This window comes from Salvelinus fontinalis, chromosome 5 (genome assembly GCF_029448725.1).
Source record: "Salvelinus fontinalis isolate EN_2023a chromosome 5, ASM2944872v1, whole genome shotgun sequence".
Taxonomy (NCBI): Eukaryota; Metazoa; Chordata; class Actinopteri; order Salmoniformes; family Salmonidae; genus Salvelinus; species Salvelinus fontinalis.
In genome coordinates, this window is record NC_074669.1 from 46,448,771 (window position 1) to 46,474,051 (window position 25,281).

The 25,281-nt window shown below is 41.1% G+C and overlaps 1 pseudogene; it reads left to right on the plus strand.

The window, feature by feature from the left end:
- Positions 1-16,210: 16,210 nt before the first annotated feature.
- LOC129856099 (THO complex subunit 6 homolog) lies at positions 16,211-25,246 on the plus strand (annotated as a pseudogene).
- Positions 25,247-25,281: the final 35 nt, after the last annotated feature.

The following is a 25,281-nucleotide window of genomic DNA, read 5'->3' on the forward strand; positions in this document are numbered from 1 at the left end:
TACCAATTCCACAAAGTATGACTCCAAACACCCAGAAAAGGCTACTCTTCTTGTTATCCTCACAAATAATAGGTATCAGTCTGGTGTTTTCCGTAATGACCTTAGTGATCCCTGTTTACAGCCTGTGCTCGTAATGGCTTCCCAGTGAAACGACCTGTACTGATTTGTCATAGACGCTTGCTAAAAAACTTTATTTTTGATATTTTCAGTGGTATTGTTAACAAACGCCCCCATAAAGAAAATGAGAATTAAAAACAGGTTCAGCCCCTGGTTCGACCGTGATCTTGCAGAGTTACTCCACCTCAAGAATTGCATTTGGCAAAAGGCTTGGCACACGTTTACTCAAGCTGACTGACTGTCATTCAGGCAAATGAGAAATAAGTGCACTCAGGCTATCCACAAGGCCAAAGTTAGTTACTTTAAGGAGCAGTTCTCTCTCTGTGGGTCTAACCCCAAGAAGTTCTGGAAAACGGTTAAAACGGTCCCCCAAAATAATGACCCAGATGGTTTAGACCCTTTCTTCTTTAAGGTTGCTGCCCCTATCACCACCAAGCCTATCTCCAACCTTTTTAACTCGTCTCTCCTTTCTTGGGAGGTTCCCATTGCTTGGAAGGCAGCCACAGTTCGTCCTTTATTTAAAGGGGGAGATCAAGCTGATCCTAACTGTTATAGGCCTATTTCTATTTTGCCCTGTTTATCAAAAATGTTGGAAAAACTTCTCAATAATCAACTGACTGGCTTTCTTGATGTCTATAGTATTCTCTCGGGTATGCAATCTGGTTTCCACTCAGGTTATGGATGTGTCACTGCAACCTTAAAGGTCTTCAATGATGTCACCATTGCCCTTGATTCTAAGCAATATTGTGCTGCTATTTTTATTGACTTGGCCAAAGCTTTTGATACGGTAGACCATTCCATTCTTGTGGGCAGGCTAAGGAGTATTGGTGTCCCTGAGGGGTCTTTGGCCTGGTTTGCTAACTACTTTTCTCAAAGAGTACAGAATTGATCAAATCAGAAAATCTGCTGTCTCAGCCACTGCCTGTCACCAAGGGAGTACCCCAAGGCTCAATCCTAGGCCCCACGCTTTTCTCAATTTACATCAAAAACATAGCTCAGGCAAAAGGAAGCTCTCTCATCCATTTATATGCAGTCTTGTACTCAGCTGGCCCCTCCCCGGATTTTATGTTAAATGCTCGACAACAAAGCTTTCTTAGTGTCCAACAAGCTTTCTCTGCCCTTAACCTTGTTCTGAACATCTCCAAAACAAAGGTTATGTGGTTTGGTAAGAAGAATGCCCCTCTCCCCACAGGTGTGATTGCTACCTCTGAAGGTTTAGAGGCTGAGGTAGTCACCTCATACAAGTACTTGGGAGTATGGCTAGATGGTGCACTGTACTTCTCTCAGCACATATCAAAGCTGCAGGCTAAGGTTAAATCTAGACTTGGTTTCCTCTATCGTAATCGCTCCTCTTTCACCCCAGCTGCCAAACTAACCCTGAGTCAGATGACCATCCTACCCATGCTAGATTACGGAGACATAATTTATAGATCAGCAGGTAGGGTGCTCTCGAGTGGCTAGATGTTCTTTACCATTCGGCAATCAGATTTGCCACAAATGCTCCATATAGGACACATCACTGCACTCAATACTCCTCTGTAAACTGGTCATCTTTGTGTACCTGTCGCAAGACCCACTGGTTGATGCTTATTTATAAAACCCTCTTAGGCCTCACTCCCCCCTATCTGAGATTTCTACTGCAGCCCTCATCCTCCACATACAACACCCATTCTGCCAGTCACATTCTGTTAAAGGTCCCCAAAGCACACACATCCCTGGGTCGCTCCTCTTTTCAGTTCGCTGCAGCTAACGACTGGAACGAACTGCAAGAAACACTCAAACTGGACAGTTTTATCCCAATCTCTTCATTCAAAGACTCAATCATGGACACTCTTACTGACAGTTGTGGCTGCTTTGTGTGATGTATTGTTGTCTCGACCTTCTTGACCTTTGTGCTGTTGACTGTGCCCAATAACGTTTGTACCATGTTTTGTGCCGCTACCATGTTGTTATTATGTTGTATTGCTACAATGCTGTGTTGTCATGTGTTGCTGTCTTGCTATCCTGTTGTCTTATGTCTCTCTTTATGTAGTGTTGTGTTGTCTCTTGTTGTGATGTGTTTTGTCATATATTTATATATTTTTTAATCCCAGGCCCCCGTCCCCGCAGGAGGCCTTTTGGTAGGCCGTCATTGTAAATAAGAATTAGTTCTTAACTGACTTTCTTAGTTTAAGGTTAAATACAAAATAAATACAAAATAAAATTTGAGGATATAGGCCTAACCCTTGTTATGGAGATGGCGAAAAAAGGAAGTGCTACCACTTGTTTGCTTAGCCATGGGAAAAGCATCAGTCCAGATTATATTAAGTGATCTAGGCTATAACAACGACTAATTCCACGATTATTTCCGCAGTCTACTAGCCTATCGAAGGTCTTGCTCAGCCTCAACATCACAAGAAAATGTGGTTGATTTATTAAATGCTATGCTTACCGCAAAATAACAAAAAGTTAGAATCAGTATTGGTATATGCATAGCCCAAACAGTTTAACAGATAAACATTTATTATTCTGGAGAATCCCATTGAATCAGGCTATTAATATCAGTGCAGTTGCGGTTTTACACATATCCTTTGATCACAGATCATGAAGCCTGAACATGTCAACTGTTTGTTATTGATTTAGCCTACAATCGCCTACAGATTTGATACACATGACCTTTTTTAAATCTGGATTTGACAAACAAAAGCTTGACTAGGATCCTGATTTTCCCCTACGTCCTATTTGTTACCAATTAGGCTAAATGCATTCCAATTCATTTACATAGGCTAACCATTGCAATTCATGTTATTGACCATCTGCTTTTTATGTATTAACAGGCATCAGGGTAAAAAACGTATACAATTTTAATGACCCCCACACATTGTTACTTACCTTACAGATCACAAAGGCAGCTATTTTCCACTCCATTCATATGCAAATACATTTGAATCATACACTGGCTGGTCTGGCTGGCATGTTTTCATTTTAAACAGGCCACCCCTTATCTACACTGAAAAAATATTAGTCCTCTATAATGATTTTTAAAATCATAGCTCATTAGTACACCCTTGGGATTGAACATATATATTTTGTATGTCTTACAATACAACAATTAATAATGTTGAACTAACAAATACCATCAAGGGATACCATACAATTGACAATAATGAACATCCTACGAAACAGCTATAAAAAACTATCTGGCAATTATTTATTTTTTTGGTACATGTGTGTCAATTTACTTTTAGATTTTTTTGTACACTCACATGGCAATCATAGACTGAAATACTGAATTCTGGCGTGTGGAATAGAGAGGTGGGTGTTGTGTGGATGGGAGGTTCTGCCTGTCACTTGTTTTCAACAGGTAGTCAGTTTTGTAAGGTGGATTCAAAGAGGGAGACTGCAAAGTCCAGGCGCTGCTCCCCTCTTTGTTCTGAGTGTTTGCAGTGCTAGTGTTTTAAGCTAATCTGTGTATCTCACATTATGAGCCCAGTATGATAGTTGTCTTGCTTTTTCTTAGCAGATAATGACAATAACAGTAGCTGATGTAATGAAAAGTTGGAGGGTGGTTGGTAATGGAGGACATCAGGTGGATCCATGTCTGGGTGTTGGGCAGAACCCTTAGGTCCTGGAGAACAGGAGCAGAGTAAAGGGAAAAGGTTAGGAGGCACACGTAAACAAGCAAACACACAGGTTAAAGGATTATCAGGCATGTACAAATACAGTTATTGAATTGTTTAAACGTTTGATTAGACATACAATAATGTTAATGACAGACAGAAAAGAATACGTCAATTTTTTTATGTCAGTGGGGTTGATAACGGAGGTAAGAGATGGTCCCCGAAAAGACAGATGTCATGACCACTGGAGTCATACACCTTAACAGTACCTACCTGAATGTAGTTGAGGACTTTACTTAGCACTATGTGTTCTCTCCCAGGTGCTTGTAAGGGCACAGATAATAGGCCAGTTGAGGTTGTTTAATGATGCTGATTCACAGAGCAAAAACAGCACAGTATGGCTTGACAATTGTGTTAACTAAGAGTTTGTGTGGTTCTGAAAAGGGGGAAATTAAATACAATAGTAAATGGCAGGTTATAGGCTTAATAGGCTACAATTGGTTATCTGCTGCTAACAACATGGCTGTGACTTCACTAATGAATGATCAGAAGAGTGTAACTACACAGCACTACTGATCAGCACCATCATCCTCACACAACTTGAATGTATAATGCATCCACAAGGCTCATTGCTGACAAAATACCAACATAATCAGTAAACAGTATATATCAATATAACCCTGGGCCAGTGTTGGCACTGCTGACAGCATGGCGATGCCGCCCCACCACGAGATGGAAAATGAAAAGTTATCTGAGATTTTTATATTCACCTTAACGGATGGTGACCCCAGCTAGGAGCGAAAGAGCACCAAGCTTTCCCGGGTCTCGTCTTCCTTTCAAGCCAAGTCCTTTTCCCAGATGTCGAAGCACTTGGTCCCCTTGATTCTCCTCCGGTGGCTCTCCGTTTTCTCATGCACCCTGTCCATGTTCAGTCTCACCTTGATTGATAGAAATAAATGCAATTATATTTCATATTTTTACAAATATATATCTCATATCTCTTGGAAGGCCAGAAAATAAATGAATAGCGGACAATCATTTTTACCTGGTAAAAAACTTCCTCATCCTTCTAAGTCCGTGCCTGAAGGTGGTCTTCGAAGGCATTCTGATCTGGTTCGACAACTTCCACCACATCAGGTGGAGTATCAGTGACCTCAAAATACGTTATACAAAAACAGCAATAGAAAAACCCGAAGTCAATCACACATTTTTTATACTACAGTTAATGCAATAATTTCATATACACGTGCATTGTTTACGTTAGTAAACTGCTGCGGCTCCCCTCCATACAGCAGGCGATAGGGTGAGTACTCTGGAGGCCTGGACACTGCTGTGTTGTCTGCAAAGATAATTACCTTCAGATTGTCCTTCCACCATTCCTGGTACCCGTCTTTGCACATGGCAGTCTCGTTGGTCCGTTCATCCAAACGTGGAGTCACCATACATCTACACATTCACATTATATATAACTCACATTTTACATATATATATAAAATCAGTGACAATTTCAAAAAGCTCTAAAAAATAAAAAATGTCAATCATTAGCAACCTAGCCTAACTACATTACTTACAATGGGGGAAATACCAACTCGTTTTTCACATATTCCTTGAAACATCATCAAACTCATGAACTATGTAATTAACCATGTTACCTCAATATTTTGAGTCATATTGCAATTTTGCACATTAAGTTACATACCTGAATTTATAGGGTAAATTGATGAGACGGAGAAACGTTAATTTTCAGAACTAGTCATTCTCCAAGAATGAAGAAGAAATGTCCAAGATCTCACTAATGCACTCCATTGACGTCACAGCTTCCACTAGCGGCAGTAATTTTATAAATAAATTAAATGCAAATACCAGGGAGGCCTAGAAAATGGCTCCATAAAATATCAAACAAAATAAAATGACCATACATGTGTTTGTGCCACATATACACATGGCATATGCTTGGGTACCACCTTAACATCTCTGATCTGCTTGCCTCAATAAATTAATGCTAGAACATTGGTAGCCAGGATTAGCTATTTGTATCTAGTCGCTTAATAATTGCACAACGGTGCAAGTTAGAAACATGTTATCTTTTGTTTGCATTTGGGCATGTCTTTTTTGTTGGTCCTGTCAATGTTGAGTGATCACACATGCCTCAGGGCACATAGAAGGTTGCTCTGCCTGCTTTCAAATGTGAGCTAAAAGTGGGGATGTTTCATAGAATTTCTGAATATATCTTAACTCACCACCACCAATTAATTAAATTTTTTACAGAAAACCACCACTGCAATATAGGCCTATACTCAGATAAAAAGGTGCTATCTGCAAACTAACAGGATTATTCTGCTGTCCCCATAAGAGAACAATTTTTGGTTCCAGGTAGAACCCCTTCTGTGTCTAGGTAAAACCCTTTTGGGCTCCATTCCACAGAGGGTTCTACATGGAACCAAAAAGCCTTCTACATGGAACCAAAAAGAGTTCTCCTTTGTTAACAGCCAAATAACCCTGTTGGAACCCCTTTCTCAAACACCGTGCTCAACAAGTTTAGCCTGTTAAGTTTACACCATTTCATTCTGTACTCAAACATCTGCCTGGTAATTCAAGATAACACGCAACATAGCAACACCACCTTCAAAGTTTTTCGTCAACCTCTGCTCAGACTTAAATCACAGTGTCCCAAGAACCTCCACCAGGGGTGACTGTAGTATCCTCAAACGGACAAAAAGGAGGCACAAGAGGCACCTAACACTCATTTTAGATCCCAATGAGTCTATATTTTCATACTGTATGCTCTCACTCTCATCACTATCTCCTTTGCCATCTTCCCATGTCTTTACTTAGAACTCCATCCATACACACACACACATACACAAACTACACTATAGCATCTTGCTTACACTTCTCACATTTTTGGCATCCAACTGAGGCCTTGGATGGATCATGTTGCACTGAGATGGACACAGGAGTATACGTACAGTCATTTTCAGTGTCGTGGTAAAGTAATTGAACAGGAGAAGAGGATGTGGTTACTTGTGGAGGGAGAACAGTGAGGGTGGTGGGTTGAGCAGCTGCAGTGAAGCTGATTGGTTGCTCTGGTTCATCACATCTTGACTAAAAGTAAGAGATTTAGAAATTAGTTCGACATTGCCATAGTTCAACAGCTAAAAAGCCGTCATTAACATACTCCCAGAGATTGCAATACATTCAGCATTCACTGAATTATGTAGCCTACCCATCCCCATTTACAATTGTATTCATCAACGATATAAATGATACTATAGCACATTCAATTACATTATTATTGTAGACTATAGACTACTCTCGTATCTACCTTGTACACTAGTGTAATCATTGAATCAAGTAGCTTACCCATCCACATTTATAATTTAATTGATCAATTAGATATATAATACTGGCACATACAGGTACACTGTTGTAGAATAGGCTACTACTACTGTATCCGCACTATATTAGGATACCGTTGTGATTTTGTCAGGCATGATTTTAGGTCTTCAATCGAAGTTGCATGTTGTACCTCGTTTCCCTTCTTTACTGAAAAGTAGTTATGCATCTGTAACAGTTTAACTTTACATCCGTCCCCTCGCTCGAACCAGGGACCCTCTGCACACATCAACAAGTCACCCACGAAGCGTCGTTACGCATCGCTCCACAAAAGCCGCGGCCCTTGCAGAGCAAGGGGAACCACTACTTCAAGGTCTCAAAGCGAGTGACGTAACCGATTGAAACACTATTAGCGCACACCACCGCTAACTAGCTAGCCATTTCACATCCGTTACACTCACCCCCCCTTTCGACCTCCTCCTTTTCCGCAGCAACCAGTGATCCGGGTCAACAGCATCAATGTAACATTGATGTAACATTAACTTTATGGCGTCCCCTCGCCCCGACTCGGGCGCGAACCAGGGACCCTCTGCACACATCAACACCTGACACCCACGAAGCGTCGTTACCCATCGCTCCACAAAAGCAGCGGCTGGTGCAGAGCAAGGGGAACCACTACTTCAAGGTCTCAAAGCGAGTGACGTAACCGATTGAAACGCTATTAGTGCGCACCACCGCTAACTAGCTAACCATTTCACATCCGTTACACATCCCCCATTCAATTCAGTTCGGTTGTGAATGTGTAGGCCTAGTGACAGTGGAAAAATAAGCTACTAGCTCCAGCACACAATAATGGCATGTAGGGATAGTGTATTACAATGTGAAATATGTATGTATTATGTAGCAGCACGTGTGTATATTTTGATTTACAATTTAATTAATCCATTAAATAAATAAATAATACTAGTACATCAAGTTACGTTAATGTACACACTAGTTTATTCCGCTATCGACACAGTAAATAACATTGCCTACGTGCTTTCGACAATATGTTAACTCGTTATTAACAACATAAATAATTTTCAAATAAACCAAATGTGCCTTAACACGGTAGGCCTAAATATTTCCTAACAATATCACAACTTAAATATAGCCTACTTACTCCTCAATTGAATCAAGGACATCTATTTTTTCACCCACCATGAAACCACAAATGGATCAGCCAAAAGGCAGAGTCCACTTTTCCATTAACTTCACTCCTACTGTCAAAGACTTATCTTTTTCCTGATCCTCTGTGCATACCTCGGTCTCTGATAACTTCACCAAACCTACCACCTCCTATACTTCACTCTCATTCACTTCCATTTCTCCTCATGTCTTCAGCTCCCTCTGCTTACACTTTCTTACATTCTACTTTTAACAAACCATCTCCCTTTTTTCCACCATTTTCATCCAACTCAAGCTCACCCTCTTCTTCCCTCTCTCTTAGACCTCCTCTCCCTCTCTGTTTATGACTCACCTGTCGCTGGGTCTGAAGCAGAAGGATTTGTCAAATCGGTTCAGCATCCACCAATCGACAGCGAGCCGGATTATCATCTCTTGGGCCAACTTCCTCTACTGTCTGCTTGGATCAGCACGGATATGGATCCCCAAGGAAACCATCAAAGCCCACCTGCCACCTGAGTTCAAGGACTATCCAGACACCCAGGTAGTGATCGACTGCACTGAACTCCGCTGCCAGACACCATCTTCACTACTACTGCAGAGTGAGGTGTTTTCTTCCTACAAGTCACACTGTACCTTTAAGGGCATGTTGGGAATGTCACCACATGGAGCTGTCACTTTTGTGTCATCGTTGTATGCTGGGTCTGTGAGTGACAAGGAGATCTTCAAGCAGTCTGGAATTATTTCCTTACTCACCTCTGACATGGCCATTATGGTGGATAAAGGCTTTCTCGTAGATTACATTATTCCGTGCAAGGTCTACCGGTCAGCCTTTCTGTCAAGACGCACACAGATGCCAGCGCATGAGGTTAGGGAGACCCAATCCAACGCCAGGCTGAGAGTGCATGTTGAAAGAATGATCCGCAGAGTAAAGGAGCACAAGCTGTTTGACACAGTCATCCCCCTGACCATCTCAGGCAGCATCAACCAATTATTTGCTGTGGCGTGCCTGTTGGTCAACTATCAAAACGGACCTTTGGTCAGAGCATGGGCCAAGCCAGTGTAAATGTACATATGTTTATTTGCTAGCAGCAAAATAATAGTGTTTATCTACGACATGCATCAATCATTTGTGTTGTAGTGAAAATCAGTTTGTGTGGAGCTTGTATTGGATTTAATTAGGGAATGAGTAACGGGTGGGGGAAAGAAATCAAGTAAACACAGAATAGCCAGAATGCAAGATTGAATATAATGTTAGAGATGTGTAATTGATTAACTGAACTGTTGAACATTTGCTGAAATACATTAAAAAAAAAAAAATCTATTCTACTGTAGATTTCTTCACGAACATCAATACTTATTTTTCACGAAACCACTAAACTTGGCACCCATGCAGGGGATCCATTCAGGTGCGAGATAGACACTTCTGCAAGTAGTGGTAAAAATAAAAGTGGTCAACCTTCTCTCCTATAGTTTTTGAAACCTGTAGATCTTTATATATCCTTTAAACTAGGATATCCTCCTGTGTACAGATGACAAAGTCACACCAGCTACAACCTGTGAGAAGAACTTGACCTTGCACCTGCCAGTAGTAAGCATGAGATCTTTTCAACTTCAGCTCTCCATTCTGTATCTTCAGGTAAGGCCAGTCAACATAACTTGGTACATTTGGGCACTTGACCTCTAAGAGTCCAAAGTGTGGTCTCACACTGGGATCAAATATGATGCCATCTGGAGAGGATCCTAACCACGGAGCATCTGGGTGCACTACAAAGCCACACGGAAAGAAGTTAAGATTCTTCAGTGTGCAGTAGTCCTGTACAGCCACTGTAGCCATGGCTAGCCCCCTCTTCATCTCCATGGTCTGCATACCAGATCTCTTGAACATCCGCTCAGCTAGGTGGTCAGCTGAGGTCTCTCCCCCTGACATGGCAAACCTCTCGGAAACGAGAGGATGTTATTCTCATTTTCTTTAGCTGATGCCATTCCGGGCTGCTGCTCTGCTCCCTTGTAGCAACCTCAACTTTGTGTGACATCTCGTAGGTTGTCTCTAATGCCTTGACGTGGAATTGCTCTTGATGGCTAAGGACGTAAGCACACTGGGAAGACTGAAGCCTGTAGCCATCTAATGGAAGTATTGGTGGAGAAGGTGCATCGGCAATCTTCACAATTTCACGGGTCTTTGGCTGTGGAAGTTGATAGGGCAGCACACTGTCAGCTTGCACTGGCCCAAAGGCGGACTCAACCAGGGGCACGTCAGCTGACAAGAGGGGCAGTAAGTGGAGAAAAGTTGGCATACGTTTCTGAGATGCGGAGAAGGTCCATGTCAGGCATGTATCCATTGAGTGCTTTGTAGAGAGAACTTCTGCAAAACATTTTAAAACCTTAACATCAGGTTGGAGAGATTACTATGACAAAGACTAAAGTAACTTCTCCAGAAACAGCAGTTCAAATAAAATGGATGAAAATATTGAGATTTATAGATGATATATTTCCCCCCCAGTCTTTGTCCCAAACATTTGTCATTACAACGTAAAGACCCAACTGTTTAGGCTTATCATCTGGATCCACACAAGAAAATGTTTTCTAAAATGTTTCCATTCTAGGAACCTCCAACTTACCTTATTCCATCAACACACGAGTTAGTAGGTTTACGGAACTCTATCCCATCAAACGGACCTGGTTTCACACCCTAATTAACAAGGATTTACTGTGACATGGGCTGAAAAACTTTTCAGGTGCATTTTTTTATGGATATTGATTGACTCACATGTGTTCTTGGCTTGTGCCAACGCTGTTCTGTGTCTGTGCAGCTGTGAACTGGTGGTGCAGCAGGAATGTTTAGTTGAGAGTAGTGCGCTGTCTGGTAAAGAAGGGCCACCAGATGATTGCACTTATTTTTTCTCCTCACCTTTATTCAACCAGGTAGGCTAGTTGAGAACAAGTTCTCATATACAACTGCGACCTGGCCAAGATAAAGCTCCACACACAACACATAGCACTTCCTGCAACACAGGCGCAGTGGCTTTGGACCACTATCACTGGTACGGAGTGCTTTAACACCATCTGTTAAGATAAGTGTGATGAAAGACTAAAGTGAGAAACAAGAATGATGCGGCCCATAAATAACAAACATAGTAGTGTCTAGTCTTCTTAACTAGGGGCTTATTAAACTATACATGAATACACTGTCTCAGTAACACAATTACAAAGCACTGAATCAACAGATCTTTACCAAATAACCTGTTAAGTGAGCAATTCTAAATTATGATTGGGACCCATCATTAATATCTATCTATTGATAAGATTAAACGTTGACACTGTCTCCAACACATTTTGACCATGATGACAGTGTCTCACAGGACGTGTTTAACAAGGTCCCTAGTAGCTATCTATAACCTTTCCCTACTCATGCTGTGCGGCTTTTCACTCTTCCTCATGGACCGGTGACAGGCAGCCCTCACGGTGATCTCCCCTGTCAATGTATCTTTGTTAGATACTGTGTAGAAAAAATGAATAACAATTATTTTTAGCTAGCAAGCATAACTTAACCAAGAAAACAAATACACACATTCTCAGGTAGATTCTGTCAACGTTACATCATTTTACAAAGTAACTAGCTAGCTACAGTTAATAGTTAAATTAGCTAGCTAATATGATTGTAGCTAGCTGACGTAATATCTGTCACTGACTTGGTACTCACTAGAGGTCGACCGATTAGGATTTTTCGACACCGATACCGACACCGATTATTGGAAGACCAAAAAAGCAGATTAACCGATTTTTTTATATATATTTGTAATAATGACAATTACAACAATACTGAAAGAACAATGAACACTAGTATTTTTTACTTAATATAATACATCAATTGTAACGGCAGCCTTCCCTCTCTTCACGAGAAGAGAGTGTGTAACAGGGATCAGACCAACACGCAGCGTAGCCAGTGCTCAACATGTTTAATAAAACGATAAACACGATACAAAATAACAAATGTGGCAAACCGATACAGCCCTATCTGGTGCAGAGAAAACACAAAGACAGGAAACAACCACCCACAAACCCCAACACAAAACAAGCCACCTATATATGATTCCCAATCAGAGACAACACAAAACACCTGCCTCTGATTGAGAACCATATTAGGCCAAACATAGAAACAGACAAACTAGACACACAACATAGAATGCCCACCCAGCTCACGTCCTGACCAACACTAAAACAAGCAAAACACACAAAAACTATGGTCAGAACGTGACATCAATAAAATCAATTTAGTCTCAAATAAATAATGAAACATGTTCAATTCGGTTTAAATAATGCAAAAACAAAGTGTTGGAGAAGAAAGTAAAAGTGCTATATGTGCCATGTAAGAAAGCTAACGTTTAAGTTCCTTGCTCAGAACATGGGAACATATGAAAGCTGGTGGTTCCTTTTAACATGAGTCTTCAATATTCCCAGGTAAGAAGTTTTAGGTTGTAGTTATTATAGGACTATTTCTCTCTATACCATTTGTATTTCATATACCTTTGACTATTGGATGTTCTAATAGGGACTTTAGTATTGCCAGCCTAATCTCGGGAGTTGATAGGCTTGAAGTCATAAACAGCGCAATGCTTGAAGCACAGCGAAGAGCTGCTGGCAAATGCTGTTTGAATGAATGCTTACGAGCCTGTTGCTGCCTACCACCGCTCAGTCAGACTGCTCTCTCAAATCATAGACTTAATTATAATATAATAACACACAGAAATACGAGCCTTAGGTCATTAATATGGTCAAATCCAGAAACTATCATTTCAAAAACAAAACGTTTATTCTTTCAGTGAAATAAGGAACCGTTCCGTATTTTATCTAACGGGTGGCATCCATAAGTCTAAATATTGCTGTTACATTGCAAAACCTTCAATGTTATGTCATAATTACGTAAAATTCTGGCAAATTAGTTCGCAACGAGCCAGACGGCCCAAACTGTTGCATATACCCTGACTCTGCGTGCAAAGAAGGCAAGAGAAGTGACACAATTTCCCTAGTTTAACTTCTTATGGCTGCAGGGGCAGTATTGAGTAGCTTGGATGAAAGATGCACAGAGCTGCCCATATTTAACGGCCTGCTCCTTAGTCCCAGTTGCTAATATATGCATATTATTATTCATATTGGATAGAAAACACTCTGAAGTTTCTAAAACTGTTTGAATTATGTCTGTGAGTATAACAGAACTCATATGGCAGGCAAAAACCTGAGAAGTTCCACTTCCTGTTTGAATTGTTTCTGAGGTGTCAGATTTTCAACCAAGCTCTCAATTGAAATGACAGCGAGATATAGATGAGTTTTCACTTCCTACGGCTTCCACTAGATGTCAACAGTCAACAGAACTTTGTCTGATGACTCTAATGTGAAGGGGGGCCGAAGGAGACAGGAATGAGTAATCACTTCCACGAGCTGATCACGCATTCACCATGCGCCTTCACATGAGTAGGACGTCCGTTCCATCGCTCTTCTGAAGTCAATGTAATTCTCCGGTTGGAACGTTATTCAAGATGTATGTTAACAACATTCTAAAGATCGATTCAGTACATCGTTTGACATGTTTCTACTGACTGTTACGGAACTTTTGGACATTTTGTCACAGCGGTTGCATTGACACAGCGGTTGCATTAAGGAGAGGTATATCTATAATTCCATGTGTATAACTTGTATTATCATCTACATTTATGATGAGTATTTCTGTTGAAACAATGTGGCTATGCACTATCACTGGATGTTTTTGGAACTAGTGAATGTAACGCGCCAATGTAAACTCAGATTTTTTGTCATAAATATGAACTTTATCAAACAAAACATGCATGTATTGTGTAACATGAAGTCCTATGAGTGTCATCTGATGAAGATAATCAAAGGTTAGTGATTCATTTTATCTCTATTATCTCCAGCTATCTTTCGCTGGAAAAATGGCTGTGCTTATTGTGTTTTGATGGTGACCTAACATAATCGTTTGTAGTGCTTTCGCTGAAAAGCATATTTGAAATCGGACACTTTGGTGGGATTAACAACAAGAATACCTTTAAAATGATATAAGACACATGTATGTTTGAGGAATTTTAATTATGAGATTTCTGTTTTTTGAATTTGGCGCCCTGCACTTTATCTATCTGCTGTCATATCGATCCCGGTAGCGGGATGCAGTGTCACGGCTGTCTTCCTCTTCTTCCTCTGAAGAGGTGTAACAAGGATCGGACCAATACGCAGCGTGGTAGGTATCCATGTTTTAATATAGAAAACTGAACTATGAACACCAATACAAAACAATAAACGTGAACAAACCGTAACAGTCCCGTGTGGCACAAACACTGACACAGGAAACAATCACCCACAAAATACCCAAAGAACATGGCTGCCTAAATATGGTTCCCAATCAGAGACAACGATAAACACCTGCCTCTAATTGAGAACCAATCTAGGCAACCATAGACTTACATAAACACATATAATGATCACAACCCCATAACTCTACAAAAAAAAACTAGACAGTACAAACTCCCTAGACGAGACAAAAACACACAAACCACCCTCGTCACACCCTGACCTAACCAAAATAATAAAGAGAACAAAGATAACTAAGGCCAGGGCGTGACATGCAGCCATAAGAATCGCCTGCTAACATGAATTTCTTTTAACTAAATATGCAGGTTTAAAAAAATATACTTCTGTGTATTGATTTTAAGAAAGGCATTGATGTTTTATGGTTAGGTACATTCGTGCAACTATTGTTTTTTTTCTTCTCAAATGCGCTTTTGTTAATTCATCCCCCATTTGGCAAAGTTGGCTGTCTTTGTTAGGAAGAAATAGTCTTCACACAGTTCGCAACGAGCCAGGCGACCCAAATTGCTGCATATACCCTGATTCTGTTGCACAGAATGCAAGAAAGTGACACAATTTCCCTAGTTAAAAGAAATTCATGTTAGCAGGCAATATTAACTAAATATGCAGATTAAAAAATATATACTTGTGTATTGATTTTAAGAAAGGCGTTGATGTTTATGGTTAGGTACATTGGTGCAACGACAGTGCTTTTTTTGCGAATGTGCTTGTTAAATCACCCGTTTGGCGAAGTAGGCTGCGATTCAATGATAAATTAACAGGCACCGCATCGATTATATGCAACGCAGGACAAGCTAGATAAACTAGTAATATAATCAACCATGTGTAGTTAACTAGTGATTATGTTAAGATTGATTGTTTTTTATAAGATATGTTTAATGCTAGCTAGCACCTTACCTTGGCTCCTTGCTGCACTCGCATGACAGGTAGTCAGCCTGCCACACTGTCTCCTCGTGGAGTGCAATGTAATCGGCCATGATCGGTGTCCAAAAATGCAGATTACAGATTGTTATGAAAACTTGAAATCGGCCCTAATTAATCGGCCATTCCGATTAATCGGTCGACCTCTAGTACTCACCTTCATAGTTGTCAATGTAGCTACCTATATACATCTTGAACCCCTTTTACTCTTACTAGCTGGAGTCTCGGAGGCTGATTTATTAACAACTCAATGTACATCATTAGTAATAATTTGAGGCATAATTTGAGGCAAGTCCTGAAGATACCTAGTAAAAATCTGCGACATAGTAGTAGTAAGACATATCGTCGATAACAACTAGACTGACTTCCGTTCTATAGTATGCGCCACCGGTAGGAAGTGTGTTTAGAACGTTTGATCATGGAATGTGCATACGGGATATTCAAACTCGGGAACTCTGATGAAACAACCACACGTCACCAAGTCCGGCCACTGGGCTTCCTCTCATCACCATATTTGGTAGTGAACGGAAACGCCAACCAGATGCTTCACATTAACACATCTGGTGAAATATCTGTCTCATTGTATATTTTGGCGACTTTTTGGTTTAAATTGGAAACACGAAATTCGTAAACAGAAGTTGAGCTCAACAATATTTATATTTTCTGACGCTTAAAACTGTATATTCGTCTTCACAATGGGTCCTGTCGAGGTAACAGTGTCTACCATCTATACTGTTTTCTTCTGAGCATATCAGGAATAGTCATGCAATCAACGGCAATCAAGTCGCCTGCTCAGATAACAAGATTGCTAGCAATGTAGCTAAGTTAGATTGCACTAGCTACATGAACGCTTACAGACATGTTATTAGTCATTTAACTAGCAACATTAGTTAGGTAATGTTACTGTAACGTTGAACATCTAGCTAGCAATACTTGTATCATGCCCATTCAATATGTTTTAAAATGCTGCTATTGCTTTTATAAATCTGATATCTTAATTACATTAGCTATGTGTCAATGTGTTCTTCGTCCAGCACCTCCACATGTCCGTGTTCTCCCAGAGTTTCTCTCCCTGTGGTCGTTTCAACAACTACTAGGAGGTGTCTGGTCTACACAGGTCTGATTCTTCACCCTGTATCAGACATACATTTTTATTCAATGGTAATTATAAAGAAAAAAAAACACACTGTAACAACATTCTAACAGCAAACACCAAAACAACTACATCTTTAGATACATGTATTGTAATGATGGCCAGGAAATGCTACTTTGATAACAGGAAACACTGTCTGCATGGTTAGATTAAATGTCTCCCAAATGTCAAAATCTAACATTACCTAATTTTCCCCATGAGTAAATCTCCAAATGGTTCTCCTTCTGAAGAAGTGCTCTGGCCCGGGAAAGAGAGACTGTGCAGCATGTCTGTGCTTATATTAGCAGCTGAAAAACAAATTTAACCACATGGTAAATAGTTGAGTAATTAGCAACTAAATCATAGTTTATAGACGCAAAGTGTCAGGTTGATATAGGTTATGAGAGATTAGCATACTGTTCCCTTTCCAGTTAATGCAGGAATGATTTACCAAGCTAGCTAATGTTATGCAACAAAATTAGACTACCAGTATATCATTAACGTTGACGTCAATTACTTTAAACCAAAAGATAGTGCAAGCTAATGAATTTTTTTTCTTTTCTATTGTCAATAGAAAGGGCGCCAAAGACGGCGATGCTAAATAATCTAAGGTGTCAGTCATTAGGGCACATTTACACCTCATTAACACTATTTCTGGCAATAAAGCACTCTCAATCTAACGAAAGTTCAAGTTTTTTCAACGAATGGCCGTTCGTGCAGTTAACTGCTAACAGTTAACGTAAAACTCACCCCATTCCCTACAAATGTGCGCAACCGCGACATTCAAACGAGGCTGCAAAGAAAACTAATGGGACTGTGTTAACTTCAAAATCTGGGGTGTGAACTATGTTTCTATTCAAGTATTGATCGACATGGTAATGGCTCTATAGTATTGGAGAAAAGTTGAAAAAACTGACCCTCCGTTACATCGTGACGTGTCATGCCGTAACGTACAGCACGCATAAAGAAACTATTTCTGTCTTTACAATCTCTCTCCACCAGGTGTAGCACTTCTCTCATCGTTTAAAAACAAGAAATTGACAGTGACGGGGGTAAGGGGGATACCTAGTCATTTTTTGCGTCATCACTGTACGCTTCATGACTCTCAAAGCCGCTGTTTACTTCTGAAGATCACTTTAGCACTGCCCTAAAAACCCAATTCAAAATCGACACAAACCTTCAAATAGGTATGTAATGACACATTATATAAACTCTTTATAGTGTTTTATTTACACTTTAGAGGCGATAAGGTGATAAGTTGGACAGATCGAGTGAAGAAAAGCAGTTTGCCACACATATCTCTCCTTCTCACTACCACGCATTAGTTTCGCTTCCCCACCCGCCATTTTTAAAAAGACCCGACGGAGCTCGTTGACTTCTTGAATCATGCAGAAACGTGCAGCGTGGAGGTCATGTAATTGATTCTGTTGGAAAGTGGAGAAATTGTGCTTTACAATGGTATTGACATTAAAGTTGATCTGGAAGTATTACGTTTTTTGGGCGCTAAAATAAGGTCAATTGTACGGACCAAGGCGATGTACAAAAGTGAGTGAGTTTACGTTACCTAGTTAAAATTAGCATGCTAACTTGGTTTGCCAACTTTCCAATTCAAATGAACGTTAGCTAATGTTAGCTTGCTAAGGAGAAAGGTAGACGGGTATAAACAAATGAACATTACCTTTTAATACTGCGGTTGATATATGATCCATGCCTGGATATGTGTCATCCATTCCATCTTCATTCATGGTGTTGTTAGATGACTCAAAGATTTGAACCGTCTTTGACTTTTTAGTTGTAGGCCTCCATTGGGTCCAATGGTTAGACATATGTGTATGCGGTTTGAGTCTTAACATTGTTTCTTTAAACAATGGGCTTCCAAGCTCAATTGTAAAAATATTTGCATGTCTTGGATCAATCAGAACCAAATATATGAAAGCTGCCAAAATGTTGACAGTTCAATGCACCCAATGTTTTCAAATGAAAGGGAGATGGGACCTGTATCAGAGGTTAAAGCTCTACAATATTTATGTGGAAAATTGAGGGACTTCCTAGGTTTCAATGAAGTAAACCATGCTGTATCAGTCAAATGGCTTGTAATAAATTCGAATAAATTCAGAACGCAGAAGTCCATGATCTTTGCCAAAGTACATGATCTTTGCCAAAGTACTGAATGGTAATATGCCAGAATTTGGACTGGTCAAAAACATATTTCTTCTTGATTCTAGGCTTTATTGTTTGGAATGTCAACCATTTCAAACTATACGCTTTGTTAGAAACGTCATGGCTTATCAAGTTGAGGTCCCACACCTTGCACAGGCCACTGAGTTAGTGGATGCTGAAAAGCTGGTTGATTTTACCTCTTATTACACAATTAGCAACAAGAGCCAAACTTATGTACAAGTCAAATACCATCTTGGGGATGTAATAGAATTGTACAACAGTTCAAATGACTCATAGTGTGTTCCCAGATATGAAAAGTATACTGTCTTTGTTCTGTACTGTATTTTGTCTACATGATTGCTGTGTGTAAGATTGACAATAAAACAGTGAATTCCATTTGGGCATTATCTGTTCTTAATGTGTGAAGAGATGAAAACGATAAGATGCTTGAAATAAGAAATTCTGACTTTGACAAAGCAGTTTTGTACTTGTCAGTGTTGATCAAACAGCTTTATTATTCTGGTAATTCTAGTTTGGAGCATTAAGTTACTCAGAACCAGTAATACAATCTCAGTAACAAGTTATATTATCTTAAGATAATTAAGGACAAAAAAAGCTTGTAATGCTCCAACATATAATATGATAAGAAGAAATATCTTGTCAGACAAAAAACAAGCATATATTGCCTTGATTTAAGATATTCAATCTTACTTAGATTTTAATTTTTGCAGTGTAAATCTTGCGAACCTCAGCGCGTATGACAAAATCAACAGTACAAAACCAAACATATTGATCTGTTTTAAGCAATTCATCTTTTGTCATGGTGTTGACTATAAACTTTTATACTAACATCACCAATCTGAGGTAAAACGATGTGTAACCCCCCCCCCCCCCTCGATGTGGTTAAAACATTAGCTTGTGTAGTTGGGTAATATACATTTGAATTAGATAAGGCAAAATAATAATCTTAAATTTAGGATGATAGTAAATCAAGCAAACTAAATTATTTTTTCAACTATCACAGATTTCTCACTAGTTTAATCATTTAGTGTTGACAAAACACTCCTTAACATAATTTAACCGGAAAGGCGGTCTACACTAGAACCTGCATAGGGCCTGTGCAGCAGGCTGAATGTTTGACATCTGTTAAGGTTGTCGTAGTCGTTCTCCTCCTCAGACGAGGAGGAGCATGGATTGGACCAAGATGCGGAGTAGTAGGTATTCATGCTTTAATGAACAAACACTACAAATTACGAAACTCTACAAACGTGACTAACCTGAAAAACAGTCCTGTGTGGCCCAAACACTGACACAGGAAACAAACACCCACAAAACACCAGTGAAACCCTGGCTGCCTTAGTATGACTCTCAATCAGGGACAAATGATACACACCTGTCTCTGATTGAGAATCATACCAGGCCAAACACAAAAATCCCAACATAGAAAAACAAACCTAGACCAACCCACCCAACTCACGCCCTGACCAACTAAAACAAATACATAACAAAAGAAAACAGGTCAGGAACGTGACAACATCCCTGTCAAATCAAACTGTATTAGTCACATGCGCCGAATACAAAAGGTGTAGACCATACAGCTTACTTACGAGCCCCTAACCAACAATGGAGTTTAAAACAAAATACAGATAAGAATAAGAAATAAAAGTAACAAGTAATTAAAGAGCAGCAGTAAAATAACAATAGCGAGACCTATATACAGGGTAAGTACCGGTACAGAGTCAATGTGCAGGGGCACCGGTTAGTTGAGGTAATATGTACATGTAGGTAGAGTTATTAAAGTGACTATGCATAGATGATGATAACAACAGAGAGTAGCAGCGGTGTAAAAGAGGGGGGACAATGCAAATAGTCTGGGTAGCCATTTGATTAGATGTTCAGGAGTCTTATGGCTTGGGAGTAGATGCTGTTTAGAATCCTCTTGGACATAGACTTGGCGCTCCGGTACCGCTTGCCGAGCGGTAGCAGAGAGAACAGTCTATGACTAGGGTGGCTGGAGGCTTTGACAAATTTTTAGGGCCTTTCTCTGACACCGCCTGCTATAGAGGTTGTGGATGGCAGGAAGCTTGGCCCCGGTGATGTACTGGGCCGTTCGCACTACCCTCTGTAGTGCCTTGCGGTCGGAGGCCGAACAATTGCCATACCAGGCAGTGATGCAACCAGTCAGGATGCTTTCAATGGTGCAGCTGTAGAACCTTTTGAGGATCTGAGGACCCATGCCAAATCTTTTCAGTCTCCTAAGGGGAATAGGCTTTGTCGTGCCTTCTTCACAACTGTCTTAGTGTGTTTGGACCATGATAGTTTGTTGTTGATGTGGAGACCAAGGAATTTGAAGCTCTCAACCTGCTCCACTGCAGCCTCGTCGATGAGAATGGGGGCCTGCTCGGTCCTCTTTTTTCTGTAGTCCACAATCCTCTCCTTTGTCTTGATCATTTTGAGGGAGAGGTTGTTGTCCTGGCACCACACGGCCAGGTCTCTGACCTCCTCCCTATAGGCTGTCTCGTCGTTGATCAGGCCTACCACTGTTGTGTCATCGGCAAACTTAACGATGGTGTCGGAGTCGTGCCTGGCCGTGCAGTCATGAGTGAACATGGAGTACAGGAGGGTACTGAGCACGCACCCCTGAGGGGCCCCTGTGTTGAGGATCAGCGTGGTGGATGTGTTGTTACCTACCCTTACCACCTGGGTGCGGCCCGTCTGGAAGTCCAGGATCCAGTTGCAGAGGGAGGTGTTTAGTTCCAGGGTCCTTAGCTTATGGAAGAGCTTTGAGTGCACTATGGTTGTAACGCTCGTCTAATGCCTCCTCCTCGGACGAGGAGTAAGGGTCGGACCAAAATGCAGCGTCGGTTGAATCCATAATGATTTATTATAACAAGACGAAACACGATGAACACGTGAATAAACTCAAAACAACAAAACGACATAGACAGACCTGAACATGTGAACTTACATAAACACGAAGAACGCACGAACAGGAACAGACTACATACACGAACGAAAACGAAACAGTCCCGTGTGGTGCGACATACACAGACACGGAAGACAATCACCCACAAACAAACAGTGTGAACAGCCTACCTTTATATGGTTCTCAATCAGAGGAAACGTCAAACACCTGTCCCTGATTGAGAACCATATAAGGCTAATTACCAATGAACCTAAACATAGAAACACATAACATAGAATGCCCACCCCAATTCACACCCTGACCAACTAAACACATACAAAAACAACAGAAAACAGGTCAGGAACGTGACAATGGTGTTGAACGCTGAGTTGTAGTCCATGAATAGCATTCTCACATAGGTGTTCCTTTAGGTGGGAAAGGGCAGTGTTGCGTGCAATAGAGATTGCATCATCTGTGGATCTGTTGGGGTGGTATGCAAATTGGATTGGGTCTAAGGTTTCTGGGCTAATGGTGTTGATGTGAGCCATGACCAGCCTTTCAAAGCACTTTATGGCTACAGATGTGAGTGCTACGGGTCGGTAGTTGTTTAGGCAGGTTACCATAGTGTTCTTGGGCACAGGCACTATGGTGGTCTGCTTAAAACATGTTGGTATTATAGACTCGGATAGGGAGAGGTTGAAAATGTCAGTGAAGACACTTGCCAGTTGGTCAGCGTATGCTCGCAGTACACGTCCTGGTAATCCATCTGGCCCTGCAGCCTTGTGAATGATGACCTGTTTAAAGGGCTAACTCACATCGGCTGCAGAGAGCGTGATCAGTCTTCCAGAACAGCTGGTGCTCTCATGCATGTTTCAATGTTTTTTGCCTCGAAGCGAGCATAGAAGTAGTTTAGGTCGTCTGGTAGGCTCGTGTCACTGGGCAGCTCTCGGCTATGCTTCCGTTTGTAGTCTAATTGTTTGCAAGCCTTGCCACAGCCGACAAGCGTCAGAGCCGGTGTAGTGTGATTCGATCTTAGTCCTGTATTGACGCTTTACCTGTTTGATGGTTTGTCGGAGTGCATAGCGGGATTTTGTATAAGCTTCCAGGTTAGATTCCCGCTCCTTGAAGGCGGCAGCCTTTAGCTCAGTGGGATGTTGCCTGTAATCCATGGCTTCTGGTTGGGGTATGTACGTACGGTCACTGTGGGGACGACATCATCGATGCACTTATTGATGAAGCCAATGGCTGATGTGGTGTTCTCCTCAATGCCATCGGAGGAATCGCGGAACATTTTCCAGTCTGTGCTAGTAAAACAGTCCTGTAGCTTAGCATCTGCTTCATCGGACCACTTTCTTATTGATCTAGTCACTTGTGCTTCCTGCTTTAATTTTTGCTTGTAAACAGGAATTAGGAGGATAGAATTATGGTCAGATTTGCCAAATGGAGGGCGAGGGAGAGCTTTGTATGCGTCTCTGTGTATGGAGTAAACGTGGTCCATAGTTTTCTTTCCTCTGGTTGCACATTTAACATGCTGATAGAAATTTGGTATAATGGATTTAAGTTGCCCTGCGTTAAATGCCCCGGCTACTAGGAGCGCCGCCTCTGGGTGAGCGTTTCCCTGTTTGCTTATGGCGGAATACAGCTCATTCAATGCTGTCTTAGTGCCAGCCTCTGACTGTGGTGGTATGTAAACAGCTATGAAAAATACAGATGAAAACTCTCTAGGTAGGTAGTGTGGTCTACAGTTTATCATGAGATACTCTACCTCAGGTGAGCAATAGCTTGAGACCTCCTTAGATGTTGTGCACCAGCTGTTTTTTATGAAAATACATAGTCCACCACCCCTTTCTGCAGATTGCATAACAAAATACACATCATACTACAAACAAAATCCTAATGCTTCTACTCTTTCTCTCTTCTCTCACTCCCTCTCTTTCTAGGAATGTGCCCGCCCCCAATATGGCAAGTGGATCAGCTGCCTGACAACCGACTCTGATTGGATGGTGAGGAAAGGGTAGCCCTTGCAATTTAGTTTTTTCCCATAAATCAACAGTCCCTTCCCCCATAGGAAGAGTACTCTTTTTCTAGAAATTGTCCTGACTTGTTCAGTACCTCAGTCTGAAATGCGGCACTTATGTTATCAGTGTGGTTGCCGTGGCGATACATTAGAACAGTCGCGAAGGTCGACTCCAGCTGTGGAATGTCTCGTGCTGCCTGAAATGTTTTTTTTGCAATGCAGATACTGTAACATTACTCAGCGTTTCCTCCTACAATTTGATCTCCTTTTAATGTAGTTAAATAATTCTCCCTAATCCCTGTCCCTTATTTTTCCCCACCAGCTCTGTGGAGGAGGCACATCCCTTTACCTATGGCACCTCCGCTCCATGTCACCCACCTCCATCTTCCATCTATCCGGATGCCAGCGACAAGCCAACTTTTACCAGGACATGGTGAGACGTGTGTGTGGGTCAGACTGTGTGTGGGAAGGGTGAAAGAAAGTTTATGTGTTTGTCTTTCTCTAACTGCAAACAGTCCATGTGTGTGTGACCTCTCCCCCGCCTGTAGATCTTGTCGGTGGGTGAGGGCCAGTGTGTGTCCCACTGTCTCCGCGGGGGAGAGGTATAAAGGCTCAGATCCCCTGCAACCCCCACTCCCTCAACACGCTGGCACTGAACCTCAACAGCACTGAACACAGGGTGAGAGTCATTAGACAGACCATCTGAACACTCCACATTACTCATCCAACCCCTCAGGTTAAATATCCTTCTTTGCTCGTCCCGCTTGTTTTCTTCCTGTTCTTGGTCAAAAGTCCTGTGTGGCTCAGTTGGTAGAGCATGTCACTTGCAACGCCATGGTTGTAGGTTCGTAATAGTAATTATGCACTCACCACTGTAAGTCGCTGTGGATAAGAGCATTACTAATGATTACATTTTTGTCCACATCAAAGCTTCAGTAAAAAAAAGTAATTTTTTTTTATTAAACCTTTATTTAATTAGTCAAGTCAGTTAAGAACAAATTCTTATTTACAATGACGCCCTACCCTGGCCAAACCCGGACGACGCTGGGCTAATTGTGCGCCGCCCTATGGGACTCCGAATCACGGCCAGATGTGATACAGTCTGGATGATATTATTGATATTCAGTTTTGATATGGTTTCAGTTTTGATATGGTCTCAGTGTTGATATGGTTGAGTTTTGTTGAGCAGGGACTGTGGTGGTTTTTGGTGTATGAAGGAAGTGGTTGTGATGTCTTTGCTTTTCCAGGTGCTGACAGTAGGTGGAGGCAGTCACCAGATGGACGTATTCACCAACCTGTCCTACAGAACCTTCTCGCTGTCTTTCTGAGGACACACACATAACCTGATTTGAGCTCATAATGTGCTATTTCTTGATTAATTGTACTATACTATTGTGTACATAACTCATGCCTCTCTTGTCCAAAGGACTTCCATTCCAGGATTCATCCTGATGTGTTTTATGATAATAAAATATTTTGATCACTTTTCCATATCTGCGCATCGGTCTTGATGATAAATTAACCCCGGCCTTATGCTCTGAAGGAATACATT